The following is a 19723-nucleotide window of genomic DNA, read 5'->3' on the forward strand; positions in this document are numbered from 1 at the left end:
GAAAATAAGAGTAATAAATGTTCATATAGAAGAAATATTCAGAACATTATTTTGTTAAGGTCTTGGTATTAAAAAAAATTCCCAATACTGCTATTGTAATGTAATATCCATCCATCCATCCATTTGCCAACCCGCTGAATCCGAACACAGGGTCACGGGGGTCTGCTGGAGCCAATCCCAGCCAACACAGGGCACAAGGCAGGAAACAATCCTGGGCAGGGTGCCAACTCACCGCAGGACACACACAAACACACCCACACACCAAGCACACACTAGGGCCAATTTAGAATCGCCAATCCACCTAACCTGCATGTCTTTGGACTGTGGGAGGAAACCGGAGCGCCCGGAGGAAACCCACGCAGACACGGGGAGAACATGCAAACTCCACGCAGGGAGGACCCGGGAAGCGAACCCAGGTCCTCAGATCTCCCAACTGCGAGGCGTAATGTAATATATATAAGAAAAAACAAGCATTTCCATTAGATTAATTATTATCTTTTTGGGAATATTAATATGAAGTCAGTTCTCAAGGCATAAATGTGTTATGATTATTTTAACTACTAAATTCCAATTTTTCCCTGCAGTGACGGATGATCTTTGAATTTTATACGACTGGCTAATTGGCTTTTGGACATATTGCATTTTAAAGCTTGACCTGGTTTTCTCTTAATAAAACAAAAGATGAAGGGAATGGACATGAATATGAAATTTGCACAGCGACAGAATGACTGGTTTTCGGATAATTATCCCAGAAAGTGTTTTTTTATTTTAATCAGAGGAATTCTAAGGCCAGTTGTTTATATAATGTGTGTATGGATTTGACTCCTGACTTTGATCTGATGCAAAAATGATGGGATCCGGCCACTGCAAGGATTAAGCCTGGCTCACAATACCAAATTCTAAGCACATCATCATCATCATCACTTTCTTTCAGATTTTCCTGATTGTGGTAACAATACACTGAGCTTGGATCACCAATACTCCTGACGTCCTGTAACTTTCTTACATCTTCCTGAAGATACCCACATAGTTCCAGGACAATTGAGAGATATAATTTCCCCAGAGTTTCTTTTCTTAGTGACCTGTGCTTTGTACACCTCATATGGAATATTTGGGGAGCATCATAATCACATGTCTAAACCGCTTCAGCTGGCACTTGTCAGTCTAGTGAAGAAGTAGTTCTACTCTGAGGACTTAACATATTGCTGATTTGCTCACCCTGTGAAGGTGACTGAGCCCAGGAAGCCCATTTTGGTTGCCAGAAATTGTAATTTCATTCCTTTAGTCACTACTTAGTCATGGTGCGAGGAAACCTTTCAGTTACTTTGACTGATGTTAAGAATGGTGTCCCACTGGGATCAGTGCTAGGACCACTGCTATTTTTAATATCTATAAATGATTTGGATAGAAATATAAATAACTAGATGGATAGGTTTGCAGATGATACAAAGCTAGGTAGATTGGCAGAGAATCTAGAAACCATTGAATCATTGTAGAGGGACTTGGACAGCATACAGGCTTGAGCAGATTTGTGGCAGATGATATTTAATGTCAGTAAATGTAAAATATTACGTGTAGGAAGTAAAAATGTTAGATAATACAAAATGGGAGGTCTAGTAATTGAAAGTACACCTTATGAGAAGGACTTAGGAGTCGTAGTGTACTTGACACTATCAAATGCCAGACAGTGTTCAGAAGCCATTAAGGAGGCTTGTTATATAGAATGTTCTGTTACATAGCACCCTGATGTGTACAGTACAAGTTTTATAACACACTGGTGAGTTCTAATCTGGAGTACTGTGTGCAGTTTTGATCTTCAGTCTACAAAAATGACATAGCAGTGCTGGAGTAAGTCCAGAGAAGAAGCACTAGGCTGATACCTGGACACAGAGCATGAGTTATGAGGAAAACATGCCACCTTTCGAAGAGAGAAGTATGAACTCAGATTTGCAGTTGCTGATTTTCATCTCGACTGCATCATACTTAGTGTCCCAATGCACACTAGAGATTAGAGTCTGATGAGACCCAAAGTAAAGCATCTTTTGCAAATAGATGAGATACAACCTTTAGGTTCCCAAACTGGATTTCCTCTAAACCTTACCATCAACTTCATACTCTTTTAGACATTCTTATCTTATCCATTTTTGACTCATCTTTTTACAGATCATTCTTCCAGTGTTCTTTAGGCATAAACTCCTGATCTTACCGGTGACATGTTGTGACTGTTGAGGAGACTCCCCTCTGTATGCCCAGTCCCCAAAAAAATCTTTCATTAAACAAAACAATTAAATTATTGAAAGCCATATTAAGTAACCAGAGTATTTTTTACAAATAAATTAAGGCATACTTAGTGTAATGTTAGTGATAACCCACCCCTCACCCCCCCCACCCCAACCACAACCATCAAATATTTCAGCTTGGCTCTAGAAAGTTACACTTTCTAATTCTGTCATCAGTAGCAGCAGTTTTTCATTACAAAAGGGTAACAAATAAGGCCTTGGAGGGAGTCTTTGATCCTTTGTGCTAGCTAGGACACAGTAACCTATAAACTAAAAAATAAGTAATACCAGACAGGTGAATGAGAAACAAAAGAATACTACAATGTGTGAAAAAAGTATTTAATTTGCAGTACAAGAAATAAATAATTAAAAACTAGAAGCTTGTAAGGAACTTTGATTGAGGAAAGTACAATTTAATGTAAGACAAAACATTTACCTGAATGGTACAAATAAATTAAATGAAAACAATATATTTAAAGAAATGTGTTTGGTTGTATTTCCTATCTTGTATACATACAAAAATATTAAATAATGTATTGGTGCTTTTAAATGTAATTCTAATACTTCACCAAATATTTCTGAATACTGTTATCATTTTAATGATCTTAACTAAAATGTTAAAATTATGCGTGTTTCTGAGCAAAATAATATTTTCAATACACATTAGACAAACATTACTGATAAACTAAGAATGAGTAAAGAAAAAGACGAGGAGGCAAGTAAAGAGAGATTTCACTAGTGATAGTCTGGTCTGGTGCTGCTCCTTGCAGGATTTACTGCATGCTGTTCTTGTAGCACATGGTCACTGACTTTGCAGCAGTTTCATGTTCTCTTTATGTATATGTGGACTTTTTTGGATTTCTCCTGGATTCTCAATACCTGCAAATCAACTTAATTGTTAACATTAGACATGCCTAATGTGGATAAGTGTGAATTTTTGTCCGTGTCCTGTGATGAACCAGAGCTGGTTACCTGTCTTGCATGATGCTGGTATAGGTTTCATCTCCTTACAACATTACAATGGGTTAAGAAAATAGATGAGTTGATGAATAGTCTTGTAGCTGATAGATATATTATGTCTTTGTTACTGCACATATTTTGTTATTTATCTATTGACCAGCGTTGTGGTTTTAGGACCTCAATGAAATTGATCTGTCATACTAAATATAGTTTCTGTTTGCAAGTCACCAATATATCATGTGGTGCCTTGCCTAAAGCCAAAAAAAATACAGGAAAAATAAACACCATGCTTAAGGGATCTTACTGTTGATGTGTAACTTGTCTATGAGAATCCTAAATTGGCTTAATGCAACCAACAAAATTTAGCAAAAAAAAAACATTCAAATTAAAATTTTAAATGAGAGCATCAATCAGTGGAAGCAGGCAGGCTGACACAAAGGCTTCAGATTTGAGCAATAATGAACAGTTTGGGACAAGTAACTAGGCAACCGTGCCAGTGTCAAGTGCACTTAGAACCCCAATGAGTGGATGTGGAGAGGAGGCTGCTGTTTTCCTTGACGGCAGAGTGCAGCCTGTGCCATTGGGGTTGAGGAGTAGCAACATTCTGTCATTCCTAAAACCCTATTATTAATTCCATTCTGTGTTTTGGCCTTGTTTCATTTGTATTTTACTTTCAATACAAGAAAATTGAAAGACACTTTCAGTACAAAAGAACTAAAAGCATGGCCAATTGGCTGCTGTTCTCTTGTTTGTTCTGCTCTAAAGCACTGAACTCCATAACACGACTTTGACAGATAGGGGGCATCAGGCAGGGAAATTTTTATAGCACAGTGGAATGGAAGGTGAGGTGCTAAATACAGTATTGCATGTTTTACTTATGTAGACATACTCTCTTTGGTGTATACTGTAATAATATTTTGTCACTTTTTTAGCAGAAATGGTCAAGTGGGAGAAGCATTGCCCTACATCCATGTTATTTGTTTGATTAGTACAGCAAATTGGCACACTTTTGAGTTTGCTGCATTTAGTATGATTAAAACACTATAAAAATAGCTATGGCATATCAAATACATAGAATGTCAAAAGAATAACATAAATGCAACTTTGCTGTTTCATCAAATAGCTACAGTTTATTCATCAATAGCGATGACCATATCCTGCAGAGTTTGCTTTGCTGTGAGCTTAGCGAAATAACGGAAATGTTTGTGAACTTTGTTGAACTTTGCAAAATCTGCTGAAGTCGATGAGAAGGACGACATGAACAAGTTCTAAGTGGCTTATAGTGCTGCAGTGGTGTTTTAATTATCCTTGAGGACTAGGGAAGCATCTGTGTCAAAAAATGTGAACTGAGCCATGAGGCAGCAGTGCTAACCACTGTGCCAATATTCTTCAAACAACAAATACACAAATGAAACGATAATCACAAACAAAATAGCCAAAAACTAGCATTAATTAAGAAAATATACTGTACATATACTCGCGTTTAAGTTCTCCCACAGATAAGTCGGGGCTTGATTTTACCGTATAATATCCAGGTCGTATAAATCGAATGTGGAAAACTCACGCTATTGGTGCAAGAAATAACGATATGCTAACTATATATTGTGCCTACATGACCACACTGTAATACCTGAACTATTCCAAAGTGATGTTTTCACTGTTTTGTGTTTTTTGTATCTCACACCCTTATACACCTTAATCGTAAGAGCATCCCTTATCTACGATGGAGCTTTCGATCAGAAGAAAATATGAAGCTGGTTTTAAATTAAAAGTCGTTGAGGTGGTGAAAGAAATTGGTAACTGCAGTTGGGGTCTGATTTTTATGTTCGATATTTCAGGTTATAAGACCCAACTTATATGCGAGTATGTATGGTATATATATATATAATATGTATATATTTTGTCAAAGAAAAACAAAATAGCCATAAAAAGGTTTGGGGCAGCCTCATGTATACTTGAACCTGGCTGTAAAATTGATAAATTGATTGTACAGTTGCGTACAGATTGGAGTCCAATGCAGAACTGACTGGGTGAGGTAAAGATGGCAGTTTTAAAACAAGGCAGAGGAAGTGACGTCATCAGGGCCGGAATTGACGTCGTCGGGACTGGAAGTGGCATCATCGGGTCCAAGCAGAATTTCCCATAACTGGTCTGCAGTGGAAAGAGAGAAAGGATTAGCGCATTCCGCCATCCTCTTGTCTGGTGTAGAATTACCCTCATTTGAGCCCTTTAGCTGCCTCCCGTGCACATGTGTGTGACAATATATATACTGTATATCATTGTGCTCATAGAGTGCCAATCTTGGGGAACACATTAACTGTAAAACAAAGTGGAGGCTCATTCCATTGTCATTTCAAGTCTCAGCACTGAGTGCCACTCAAATGTTTCTTTTGGTTCAGTTACTTTGCACTTTTTTCTTCCATGAAAAAGACAGAAATACCCTGTAAACAGTAATAAATAATTCCTTATTATTATTATTTCACAGGGTTGCATGAGTTTTCTTTCTCAGCAAGGGAGATGGCCCCTTCAAGGAAGTTTTTGAGATCATAACTGGGTACATGGCTAATTATGTCCAGTGGCAGTACTCCTAATATTCTCATTATGATTAGACATTATACCGCTCAATTGAAAATACTGCATTTTTTTAAAAACAAATGCAGGTTGGAAGGCTGGAGTACTGGCCAGATGGTGATGTTGTGCATGACTGAAGCAGCTTACTCCACAGATGCATGAAGGTTCTGCACATGGCTGCTACAACTCTGTGATGTTACGCTTACCTTGCAGAACATTATTGGGCAATGGGGTGAAAACTGTTTGCTTAATTCAATCCAGGAAAATATTCGGTGAGCAAGGTTAATGGCGAATACAGTATGTTCTTTATGAAAAACACTTTGGTGAATTTCACCTAACAACACTATTAATCACTTATCTACAGGTCTTCTTTAAAAAACTAAACACTGGAAGCTGCAATTCCGATGAAGAATACATTTCCATCTACCAAATGAAAAAGAATCACCAAAGAACCACCAAAAAAACACCATAAGAAAAAATGAACAAAATTGCGTCTATGCATGCACCCATGTTGGAGACTATATACAGTGAACCCTCGTTTATCACGGTTAATCCGTTCCAGACTCTACCACGATAAATGAATTTTCGCGAAGCAGGATTCTTTATTTATAAATCAAATATTTTTGCAGTTAGAGTATAGAAAACCTGTTCACGACCTTCTAAATACATTTTTTAACATTATTAGAGCCCTCTAGACATGAAATAACACCCTTTAGTCGCCATTACACTCGTATTACCCAATATATTAGACAAAATAAGAGAAAATAAGACATATTAGATGTTACAAATATCATATTATTATTATTGTACTGTACATTTAATTACACACACACACAGTTCTTACACACAACCACTAACCTATGAAGGCACGAGCTCAGTAGGAGAGTCTTCAGGTGGTGCAGTATCTTCAGCAGGTGCGTCTTTGTCTTCTTCCGCTGAAGGAGTACTAGGAGTAGGCAGTGGGTGTCTGGGTGCGCGGCTGAAGAACATCTTGATAGGCAGTTGCTGGTGCTGTCTTTTCATATGTGTGAGGAGGCTTTTGTAGGGTATTTCCATCTTTGATCATATCCAAGAGTTTCACCTTCTCCTGGATGGTAAGCATCTTCCTTCGGCGCTTAGTTTCATTGTCAGAAGGCTTAGAAAAAGCAGCACGTTTAGGAGCCATCGTGGGGCTTAGATAAAAGTTCTCAGAAAGCGCATGCGTACTGACGTAAGCGTGTATGAGAAAAAATCGCGATAGAGTGAAGCCGCGAAAGTCGAAGCGTGATATAGCGAGGGATCACTGTAACACTATGTACTGGAATGCCATCAAAATACAGTGCCTGGATTTCTGATTTTTGTTAAAGTGAGAGCTGTAACAGTAAACATCCTTAAAAATAACAGTAGGACAATGAAAAAGCTGTGACCCTGGTGCTTACTACTCATGTAGGTTGAAATGAGATTAAAATGGATTATGTTAAAAATTATCTGGCACTAAACAGAATCTAAAATATATGTCATATTAGAAGAAAAAAATTAGTTGCAGAAAGGAATGAAATAGCCTAAGACACAAGATTCTTTGATCACTTCATATGAGATGCTGAAGTGCAACGTCATTATTCAATGATTTTCCAAGAGTGGGAAGCATTCTACTGGATAACTGAAGAATTAAAATATACATATTGTAGAAATAAGGCGGGTATATGTGAAGAGGGGTTGGGGTACCAGCCTGGCAAACCCCTTTAAATATATATCATTTATAAGACCCAAAAGAAAAACTGGACCATTGGGCAAATATCCCAATAATGGCTTATGCTTTCAAAAAGGGAGTAGATGTCTTCTGTCATTAGGATTAGGGTCCAGAATGAACTCCAACTTCTGGTTGTAAGAGCTGTTAAATAGGGAATGGATCAGACAGGGCTGGGCTCCTGTTGGTCAGGTGGAAGTGATCTCACATGATGGGGCTATTTCCTCCTCCACTTTAGGGGAAATAAAGCAAACGTAGTTATTGACTATGTTCATTCAAATCTGTCCCTGTCATTTTTGCCTGAGCAGAGCCACTGGTGTGTTCACAAGGCTTGTGCATGTGACAATATATATAGTCCCGTTCAGGGCTCTAAGTTGCACAAACTAAATGAATGCAGTTTTTTTCAAAGCACATTTCTTCTTGAACTTGTAGCAACAGTTTTGAGGTCTTTCAACAGGTAAAAACATTAAAGAAAACGTAATTAAACTTCAACAGAACTTGACTCTAACTTTGTCTTCTCAGATTTAAAAAAAAAATCAAGAACATCTTCATCAGGGCTGCTCTTCTCAAGAGGAACAAGGACGCTAAATTCCAGACGAATCTGAAAGGCAGAAACACACCAGACGGGGAAAGTCACCTTGCATTACAAATATAATAACTTTATTATCATTATAGCATATGCCACTGAGCTGCTCTAGCAGCTTTCTGACTTATATTTGTAAGAAAATTGTTTTTCTTTGTAAATAAACTATCCCCACAAAGTGAAAGCACAGCTTTCTCTGCTGAATGCGTTACAATGTATTTAGTGACATACAGAGTTATCTGAGGGGCTGGGGAAGGGGATTCTGATTGTACAGGACAGACACACTTTCCGGGACATAAGCGACAGAAGTAAGGTGTAAGAGGGGTATAGAAGATGCAGGGTCAAGGGGAATTAGAAGTAACCAGACCAAAAGTCACAGACAAAAAAGCCGAACAATTGAAGTAACCTGAAGTGGCTGACATCAGCAAGTCAAGAGAGAGAAAGAGAGAATACATGGCAATATTTTTGTTCTTTGAAGGTGGACTTCATAACACGAATAAGGAAGCTAAAAATTAGGTTCCATTTGTATGGGACTTTAAAGAGCAATAAACCACAAGAAACATTTGCTGGTCTCTCCAAAATATGTATAGACATTATTTTATGTACCTTTGCTTTCTTTAGATTTAGCATCGAAGAAAGTGTTAAAAATTAAAAGTATATGAGGTCCTAATTTTTAGCAATGAGAGATTTAAAGTAGACAGGCTCCAATGTTAAAAGAAACTAACAGGTTCTAATACTAAAATTTGTTACACAAATGACTTATGGTTATGGTCTTGTCTGACTAAATGAACAAAGGTGTAGCGACAGGACAAGCAAGGCAGACAATATCCTGAGACCATGAACAAGGAGGGCCCGTGGATGTCTGTTTTCATAGGCACTCATTGCAATGACAAATCTGTGGAAATCCCCCCTTGAAGCATATCAGTAACACACTATAACAACACCATTGGAAAAAACCCTGGGGGAGCAATCTTACCTTTTTAGTAACGTTAAATTTAATCAGAGACGATTTTATAAATCATGAGGATTTACATGTCTAGAAGGAAAAATTGGATTGACTCTATTTACTTCTAGCCCAGTTGTTATGATTTGGATTCAGGACCATAACAAAAGTGGTGAGGTCTTCAGAAATTCACCTGAGCAGGGCAGGATCTCCACTGCTCTATCCAGTCTAACCTCACCCGAATCCAGCTAGCTCCCACAATACAGTATCTCCTGAAACTGCCTGTAAAGTTAAAACATACCTTTAACTGATTTATAATATCTGTGATGTCTCCCAAGGGAAAGGAAACCGAAAAAACCTCTGGCACAAAAAGACTTACTGAACAAAGAAGTCCTTAAAAATCAGGGTTTAATTCCAAAAAAAGGAAAGAAATAAAAGATAAAAGTCTTAAGAGCAAAAAGAAGTTGTCTAAACAGACAATGCACAGCAGACAAGTCCTAACACATAATCCAAAAGAGTAATTCATAAAACTAAGCAAAAATAATTAAAAACAATAACAGAGAACAATACGTACAGAACTCCTTCACAATTAGCAGGCACCAATCCTGAGCTCTCTTTCATATGGCTTAAATAGTCAAAGGGGAGTCTCAAGCGTGGTGATGTCAGAGTGCCCCGCCTCCTGAGGTACCATCCACAAAACACAAGGAGAGGTTCAATTTACATAGAAACATTATAATTATAAATAAAATGATCAAAGACAGCAAGATTAAATAAATATATTAATTTACTAAAAGAAGGCAATAAACAGAAATAATTAAACATGTAAACTTAAATTACATTTACCAAAATAGCCAGGACAATAACACTAACTGAATGATAACAGCAGTGCATTGAAATGCCACTTAATGTGATCACGCCTATCACACTGGATAATCTTCTAACATCATGGTGATCCAGCCATTTTGAATGCCAGAAGATGAAGGAGAACAGCCATGTAGAAGAAAGCATCAAAATAAATAAATTTCATAAACCACCCTGAAAGCAGACTCAGTTTGTTTAGAAGCAAGCACAACACAATAGTTTACACAAGTTAAACAAAAATCAACAATAATCATCTACTTTCATTGTTTGTTTTTATTCCAAATTCACAGGTTGTAGTGCTTATTTCAGATACAGAATTCTTTAATTGTTCAGTCACCACAGTCAAAATAATGGCACATGTGTGTTACTGAGACCGGTCTGTATTTATTAAACCCTCAACAACATCCGTTTTCGAACATATAAGTTTGCTAGTGCAAATGAGTTGCATCACTCATTGTCGCAGATTGAATAAACACCCACACTGTTCCATTAACCTGACTTTAACCTTTGGTGTGGTCATTGTCTGCATGTTGTCTACATGCTGTTCCCAAGTTTTTCTGACTGCTCTGGAAAGTTCCTAACGTGTGTGTGTTGGCCTAGTTAATTCGGAAACCTGAGGTAGTGGGTGAGTGATGGACTGGTCTGCCATTCTGGGTTGGCACCTGCCTTACATTCAGTGCTTCTGCTGTAGGACCCATGACTCTGTAATGCACAAAATGATTGGAGAGAAATTCTGAAAACAGCATTCAAATGAAAGTGAAGCATTTAATGGTGCCAAGTGTTCATAAAATGAAAAAGAAAATGACAATGTAAAATGTAACTCATTCAGTCGTCCTCTATGCAGATCAGCCAACACATTTACAAACTGCTAATCCAACAAGTTTTTGGCAAGCAAAAATAAACGACCATGCTCTGAAGAACATACACTAGTCTAAATTCATTGCATTATAAATATTTATGCAGAACACATTGAGGAAAAACTGAAGTTGAACAGAAAGTCTGCTATAAAAGTAAGCAGTTTAAAAATGACTGATTTTGAAAGTGATTAAATTGTATTTGCTTTTATCCTGTCGTCTCACATACATTTGGTAGAATTAAACTGCATCTTTGAACAATTAAAAAAAATAAATGGTGCATTTGAAGAGCTGTGACAGCCTAGCTAGAAAACAGGGTGTTGAAATGCAGATGACCGTAGCTTTTATGGTACCACTTTAGATTAGACGCTACCCATAATGCATCTATTAGTCACATATTGTGATGTAGCAAGACCTTAACAAAGGCTTCTTTTGGTCTTAATAACATTCACAAAACATCAATAAAGTGGTTATTTATCTCTGAGCAAGGTGCCATACTAAACTGACTTCACTTTGGAATGGTCTGAGGTGTCTTAAGTGGGACGTAATACATCTCTCAATATTGCTTATTTCAGTATAAGACCTGAGAGTTCTTAATTAATGTTTAATAAGACCAAATAAAGCTCTCATATTCACAAGTACTTTTATGAACACATCATGACATTTTAATATCCCACACTGCACTGAGGTGAATAACCACTTCACTGATAAGTTTTATACGTGTATTTAAGACCAAAAGAAGCCATTGTTCAGGTGTTATTACATAACAATATGCGATGCATTTCAGGTAGTACCCAATCTAAAGTGTTTCCACTTTTCCTTTAAGTTCCTATGCTGTTAGTGTATGGCTTTTGTTTGAAGTTTAAACCTTCAAAAGTGCATCTACCACTGCAGATAATAAAAGCACAATGGTCTATGGCATTTATTAGGGAAAACAGAGACTTGCTCCTGGAGGCTTACTAGAGGACAGTATATTAATATGAATGTTACATTTCCATGCAGTGAAAGGGCAAGGCAAGCAATATTGTTTGCTAAAATTATTTATCTGCTGATGGTTAACAAGCACCAATTTTATGGGAACACTAACAACAGTTTGTAATGGGGTTGGTTTGGTGTTAACTTTTGTACTGAAATTTTCCTTAAGTAAATTACATTTTTAAAATGTAATGAATTCTTTGTGCATGGTTAGCACAGCTCCTTCCAAATTTCAGAAAACCTTATTTGAATCACAGTCTGGTCACTTATATCTGTGTGGAGTTTGCATGTTCTTCTTATACCTCTGAAGATTTTCCCCACATACCCCACGGATGTGTAAATCTGAAGGCCCTCAAGCAGATGTATGTGGATACTCACCAGCTGGAAGAAACACAGAGCTTCATCACATCTGGTGACATTTTTTCTTTATCCTACTGTAACTGCACTTTCTTGTTTTTTTTTATTTGCTGACAGGAGCAGAATTCCACTGGGTTGTCAGGTGCCGTAGCCTAGTTGTGCCAAAGTACAATGAGTAATGGAGTCTAATATCTGGCACCATATCTGACACCAGTGTTTTATTAAGATATTACCTGGTATTCTCTACCCGATTAATTACTCTGTCAGCCTCCACTGACCGCTTTCACCATCTTTCTATGTTTTGATCACTGGACTGCTGTTGTGTGGATGTTGTTTTGGCTGATGGCACATTTACAACGTATCCACGACAGCTGTGTGTAAAAATCCCAATAGAGATGATGTTTCTGATAACTTAACTCAGCTTGTCTGGTGCCATCTTCAGTGCTACATTTAAAGACACTTCAGTCTTGCCCATTCACCATCTGAAATATACATACATTAGCATGTGCTTAAGAAATATTGCCTCAAAGAGTAAAGTATCTCTTTTGTAGTTTCTATATAAAAAAAGTTACCTGCTCAGTGGTATTCCAGCTTAGCACTGTGAGACAGCTTTGCATGTGCAAGATGGGTTGTCTCTGATTGAGAAGTGGGCCTAAAACATTCTCTACTTGGAACCAGTGAAAGGGAATATGCCAAGTTATGGTCCAAAAATGTCATTTTAAGATATGGGATAAACTAGTTTAGCCTAGGCCAATCCAGTTTCTCCAAAGGGTAGAATTCAGAATTCATTCTATCGCACTGTGGACAAAGTAGTTTGTCCTGGGCTAAACTAGTTTATCCTAAAATCTAGTTTGGCCTGTAAAACAATTAAGGTATTTGAAAATTTACATGTTGCATTAGGGGACATCCTTGGCTTTGAAGTGGAGTCTTATGTGTAAGAGCCAATCTTAGAAAGGTAAAGCTTTGAGTTAACTCATATTAGTGTTTGCTTAATTTGAATAGAATATAATTTCTTTCATAGTCATAGACAATGGTATAGTCTTTTCCCCCTATAAGTTAGTAAAGAGAACTTTCTTCCTATAACTGAGATACAGTGTGATAACTGAGTCAGTTGTGTTTAGAACAGGTCCCAGTAATCAGGGACTTGAAAGACCCATTTTCAACTCAGAAATGAGATAGGCATACAGTTTTCTGACCGTCGTTTTGAAATGGTTCAGAAACGTTGGGAAATTATTTAACTGAATAAGTAGACTTAAAGAAATGTCACAAGATTTAAGCCTTGAACAGGACTTTTCTTAACAAAAACTTTCTTTTTTTGCTATTTCAATTTTTTCTTTTTTGTGTGAACTGTTTTACTTTGAATTTAAATTAAAACTTTTAAAAATGAAGATATTTTGTCTGTAGAATCATTTTGGCATGTCAAGCTTTTGTTGAATCCCATTTTTAAGCAACAGCTGCTGAACTTTGGTAATTTTGGAGAAAACACAGCTACATTATGTTTAAATACCCTGACTGTGCTGTCTTTTTAGTCCACAATAAAAATCATGTACTTTTCAGTGTACTGCTTCTTACCTCTTAATCATTTAATTTTTATTTAACATCATGAGCTTCACTTTTAGAAAGAAAACAAGCACACATTTATTTTAATGTCCTTCAATCTATTTTCAAATGTTCTTTTATTCTGGCACTAAATTAATCAAAGCATCGACTTGCCACAATAAACCCAGTACAATAGTTTTCCAAAATTGGGAAAAATTCCCCATAAAAGGTAGTATAATGGGTGCATGGTGGACAGGTGTGTTGCAGGCAAGGAAAAGTGACATAGGATAAGAGCAGAAAGAAGCAAGTATTGAGAATAATTACACAAACTGTATCCTCATGCCAAAGAAAAAGGAAGGGAATTGTAGGACAAAGTGGCATTGCCCAATTTGCTAGGCTTTTAGTGGCACACAAGGCCTGTTAAGACAATAGATTTAAGAGGGATGCAGAAGTCCATCTGCACTCTCACCTGCATTCCAGAGTGAATATTAAAGTGAATGGCTGAACTGCAGGTTAACCAACACTTTGAGTTGAGCTGACACTGGCTGTGGAAGCCAGCCCCGGACACAGACAGACAGACACCTGAATGTCTACAAAAAGCACACGTTTATTTATACAATGTCCACACAGCACACGGTGCCCCTGCACCACACACCCTCTTCAAAGGTCCTGCACCGCCTCCACTCCTCTCCACCGAGCTCTTTCTTCCTCCTGACTGCAGCTGATGACTGGAGGGAGGCGGCCTCTTTTATTCTCACCCGGATGTGCACCCTGATTGACTTCCTACGACGCTTCCTGGTGTGACAGAAGTGCTGCCTGAGCACCCAGAAGCCCTCCTGGTGTCCCCATTATTCCTTCCCCCAGCACCTCAGAGTGTGGCGGAAGTGTTGATGTCCTAGGCCTCACAATCGTCCGGGCGCCACCTGGCAGTGGCCACAGGCCCTAATAGGGTTGAGCTTCTATGCTCGAACCCTGTGGCCCCCATACCAGGCGGGGCAGCTGCCCTCTCGTTGTCCTGAGAAGGCACAGTCCACTCCTGGTCCGTCCAGGCATGGCGACTGGGCACAACCCCCAGCCGACCACCACACACCTCTGCAGAGACTCCTTTAAATAAAAAGGCGAACTGAACCCTGGCTGGATATGATGGACAAAATAAGGCACCTGTAGGCAGATACTGAATCTGTAATTGGAAAGGGACCTTCATTCAATAACCTAAAGTTACAACTTCCTTCAAAAACAAGGAACATTAATCTCTCCTGTCTCTTTTGGGGGGCTGAAAGCTGATAATCCACTCTCTTTTGAGCTTAGACATTACCCACTCAGTAAGAAGCAAAAAGCTCACAAACTTTCTTTGCCCTGGAAGTTATCTCTCCATGGAGTCTTGGACCTGGACTTCCAGAACTAGCTCTAAGACCCTCTCTACCAAGCCAAACATTGTGTCCGCAACTGAGCCAGTCTGAGAGGAATAAGAAGCAGCCATTACTTCAAGAAGAGAACTTCAGGGCCCACACTCTTTTGACAGAAAGTGTAATGCTTTTCTCTGTGAAGCTGCAGATGACACAGTAAAGAGTGTAAAAGAGAACTGAGGAAGGCAACATTGCATCAAATCACGGACAAAGGACCACGTAGCAAAAACCAAGAATGCGCTCCAACATAGGAAGAATCTTCCTCTTGAACCTGGAACAATAACACACAACTCCACACAGCATCAGACATCATTGGTATTGTAAAACTGTTGTCCGTGCCAAGATAAATTACAACTCATAAATAGCCAGTTAGCAGAAAACATCCTTTCTGAAATTTAATTATTTCTGTGCAACAATAAGCTCATGTTTATTCCAGGAAAACTTTTCTGTTTTACAAGCTTTTAACTGTATTGGAGCACAAGCCTGCTGACTGTAATGTCATGCTACAATTCCAGAAGTGAAATGCTAAACTGGTAATCTTGTGAAATCAAGAAAATCTACAGTAGATAACCTGTTAACAAACGCCAGCCACCTCGTCTGTGTTATATGTTTGTGCATATTCTCTGTCTTGCATCCTGTCTTCTGTGTTTATATACTATAAAACGACTCCAAAGTGCAGACAGTTGGCAGCTTCACGTTGTGACTGCCTGTTGTGGTCTGTCAACACCACCTACATACTGAAAAAGGGTCAGCAAAAGTTATTTTTTTCCTGAGGAAGCTGAAGAGCTTTGCGGTGAGAACCTAAACACTAGTGGACTTTTACTGCTGCACTATTGACAGTGTACTCACCTGATGCAGCTTGGTATGGTTTAGTAACCTCAAATGACAGGATCGCAAACTCCTACAAAGGACTGTCCATACAGCTCCTAAAATAATTGGCGCTGACCTTTCACAGCTTCATGCCGTCTGCTCAACTAGATTTCAGAGGTGAGCTGAATCTATCATCTCTCATCACAGCCACCCAGCTTATCCACTCTTTTCACTTCTGCCTTTTGAAAAGCACTGCTGGAGCCCCACCACTCTCCACATCCACTTCAGGGACAGTTTCTTCTCCCAGGCCATTGTGACAGTGCGGGTCCAGCTTCATACTTCCTCTTCTCGAGACTTTTGAACCCAACACTTTCCGTAATGTAACCAGATGGGGACAAATTACACTCAGAGCAAGGGGATGTTGCAAAAGTGCAACAGTGCTGTTATTACAAAAATCAAACAAAATCAAAATAGTGTCAATAGTGCTGTGTTTCAAAATGTTTCAATAAATAATTCCTAAAAACAGGTAAAAAATCCACGTGTTTAAAACCAGGCTAAAACAGGACTAAACTTGCATCTGTCGTTGGGACAAACTAGCCAAGCACAGCTCCTTCCATGTCTGTCCAGCTCACTCAAGGCTCACTCAGTTGGAGAGACTTCAGCCGCTGCGGTCCTCACGCTACCGACCCCCATCTTGGCTGACTTGGGATCTGTTGTCCTCCCATCTTCCTTCCCGCACACACATCCACCCCTCGGTTCCCAAGGAGAGACTCACCTCGATCAAACCCAATCCTCTGAATAATCAGTGGGTGTGACCTGTCCCTCAAGCACCGATCCTTTGCTCTGACCTAGGACCCCTGACCTCTCTCTTTCAGTTGAGTGGCTCGTACACTCTCTTTCACTCCCTTTCTTTCATTTTCTTTTCCATCTCCCCTCTCTCTCTCTGCCAGCCTGTACTTATAAAGCTTCATGGGTGCAGAGGCTCAGTCTCGCGCAGCAGGAAATCGATTAAGGAATTGAGAACGATCGCACCCTCATGTGCAGGCACGTCTTGCCCCAGTTACCTCATCAACTCCTTGCAGCTGCATGAGCATGCCCACGGAGACCGACACCGCCAAATGGATTATTTTTAAAACTGACATTCTTTTAGATCCACGGACCCCCTACACCACAGCCATAAGGTCAATGAACTAACAGTATCCTGATCCTACCTGCCCTGCACTGTGTACTGCACCCACCTGCTGGTTTATATGAAATTGTACTATATGTTACATTTTTTCACTATTATTTACTGTATTTATTTATCTTCTGCTGCTTTTGTTTATTTACTGCATTTATTTATACATCACAGCAAATGAGTCACAAGAATTTCACTATGCTCTCACAGGATCTCTAATGTAATCTAATCTAACATGAAGTTATCATATCTCTATAATCCCTTTGTTTATCAATAAATTGTATTCTGTTTCTTAAAACAAGTCTGCTTTAGTTACCTTGATAAAAGTATAACAGCTGGAAACCTTCCTGCAGAGAAAGAACAGTAAAATAAAGTGGGAGTCTTACCAAATGATCTAATTAATTACTTGCATTGTAAAGGCAAAACTGATAATTAACTGATTGTTTAACATCAATTACTCAATTCTTCTTCACACATCAGTATTCCCCACAGCACTACCACAGAACTGTATGCCTTGCATCGGTACTAGGTGTCATGGAAGAACATTAGACCAGGATTCCAGGGGTAGAAGCATATTATGTTCTTCCAGGGTGCTAGTGTGCAGGAAACCTAGCTTTTATCAGGGTTGTTTGACCCTACATTAAGAAAGAGATTGAGTCCAGGCAGAGAAATCCAGATGTTGCAGTGCTCCCCTGGAGGGCACAAGAGATCATAGAGAAGTGTGCTAATATTCAAAATTGGACAACAGGAAGCAATCTAAGAGACTTAGCCATTTAAGAGCTGCTAAATGTTCAGTTGTGTTAGGGGACCATTAGAAGATATGGCTTATTGGTACAGTGACTATATAGAGGTGGCCCTGACTCCAGAAGAGATTCAGAGTTTGGCTGGAAGTGAACCCAAGAGAAAATTTAAACCTAGCCGAACCTCAAAAATGATTGAGGAGTTAGAAGGTAAATTAGAATAAAGGCTCTACCTGGCAGGTGGATGAGAAATAAAAGGGCAAATAGAAGGAGACAGAGAGTTGTGGAGTCTTCATGGAATTTTAGGAGGGAGCAGTGGACAAGATACAAACCCAGTTAGAGTTACAAGTCCGTGTAAAAAGGCCCAGGGAAGCAAAAGAATGTGCTTACTTTATTTTCTCTGTGCAACTTGCTTTGATCATCTTTAGCCTGCTGTGGTTATTTTGTAAAATAAACACAACTTTATTAGTTTATTGTGGCATCTATAGACTTATTCAGGGTCTAAGACCCCTACAGCAACATCCTCATGTTGGTCATAAAAGATAAGTGATATGGGAACAGACTGAGAACAAGTGTGCTGTTTTATATTTTTATATATCTTTATAGTGATAAAATACAGTATGTATTAGAAAAAGCTTTGGTGGGAGTTGATTTGAACTTAGTTTTGTCAAGATTGACTTGCTTGTATGAATGTTACTTGCTTTTAATAAATTCAATAAAATGCTTTAAAAAAAGAAAGAACAATCTTTCATTTATTCCAAAGAAAATTTCCATTTTAACTGTTCAGTTAATATATAATTTAAAATGACTCTGGGGCTTTGCCCCCTGCTTGCTTTGCTTGCCAAACCCTGTGTTTGGTTTTCCAGATACACACTTTTAAGATTTTTTTTTCTTTGAATTGTTGCTATTTCATTAGTTTCACTTTTATTTCAGAACTTCTGTAAAAACAATATTTGTAATCTTGCGAGTCCCAATATGCTGAATCTTTTTAATGAGGTCAGGATAGGTTTCTCTGTTTGGAATTTCAGCACATACAAAACGATCTATATCATCAGCAGTTAATTTTTTTTTACAAAGTAAAAAAGTAAGTAGAGTTCTGCATTGGACTCCTGTCTGTAAAGTCGTGCTATTTTCCTCTCACAGTTCCAAAAGTACATGGGGTTACCAAGGTGATACCCCAGCTTTTGTCTAGGTTTTTGTACAAGGGCTAGACAGAACGTTATTGACTCCAGGGGTAAATTTAGGTTTTTAAATAAGCAGACAGATAAATAAATATATGCACTAAATAATAAATAAATAAATGCATGTGCTGTAAACTCCGTTTTTGAAATTCTCAAGATTCTTTATTTGTCACATGCATAGTTATACAGGACAACACGCAGTGAAATGCATCCTGATCCGCTTATCAAAAACTGTGCAAAGTTAGAAGAATATCAGTTAGATTAACAAAAAGTCATAGATCGAAAGATAACAGTATAGTAGAACATAATAAATAAGTACAATTATGTGAATAAAGTAGAATTAAGTGTTAAGGTGCAATAGTGTAGTAATTATTGTGCAAAACCAAAGTTAGACTGGTGCATAGTTAAATGAGGCAGTTTGTTTGTTTGCGCTACTGCGATCTTTACTTTTTTATATTTTCTAATTTCCCTGGTTTCATAGTCTCTAACCTGCTCTGCATGTGTTTAGCGCCAACGTTTGTAAACGTCTTTATGAAGTTCTACTTTGTCTTTTACTCACTGTCATTTAATTCTGAGCCAGATTGGATGTGCTTTTTTTCCATTCCACTTGTTCCGGGCTGATAATTACTTTCCTTATTTTCTGAATTTGCACCTCGATTATTCTTTTTTGCTCTTTTTTCTGTCCAATGCATTTGAGTCTCTTTTCTCCACGCTGTTTTCTTCTTCGCTTATATGTCAACATTTAATTTATAACATACTGT

Source organism: Erpetoichthys calabaricus, chromosome 11 (genome assembly GCF_900747795.2).
Source record: "Erpetoichthys calabaricus chromosome 11, fErpCal1.3, whole genome shotgun sequence".
Lineage (NCBI taxonomy): Eukaryota > Metazoa > Chordata > Cladistia > Polypteriformes > Polypteridae > Erpetoichthys > Erpetoichthys calabaricus.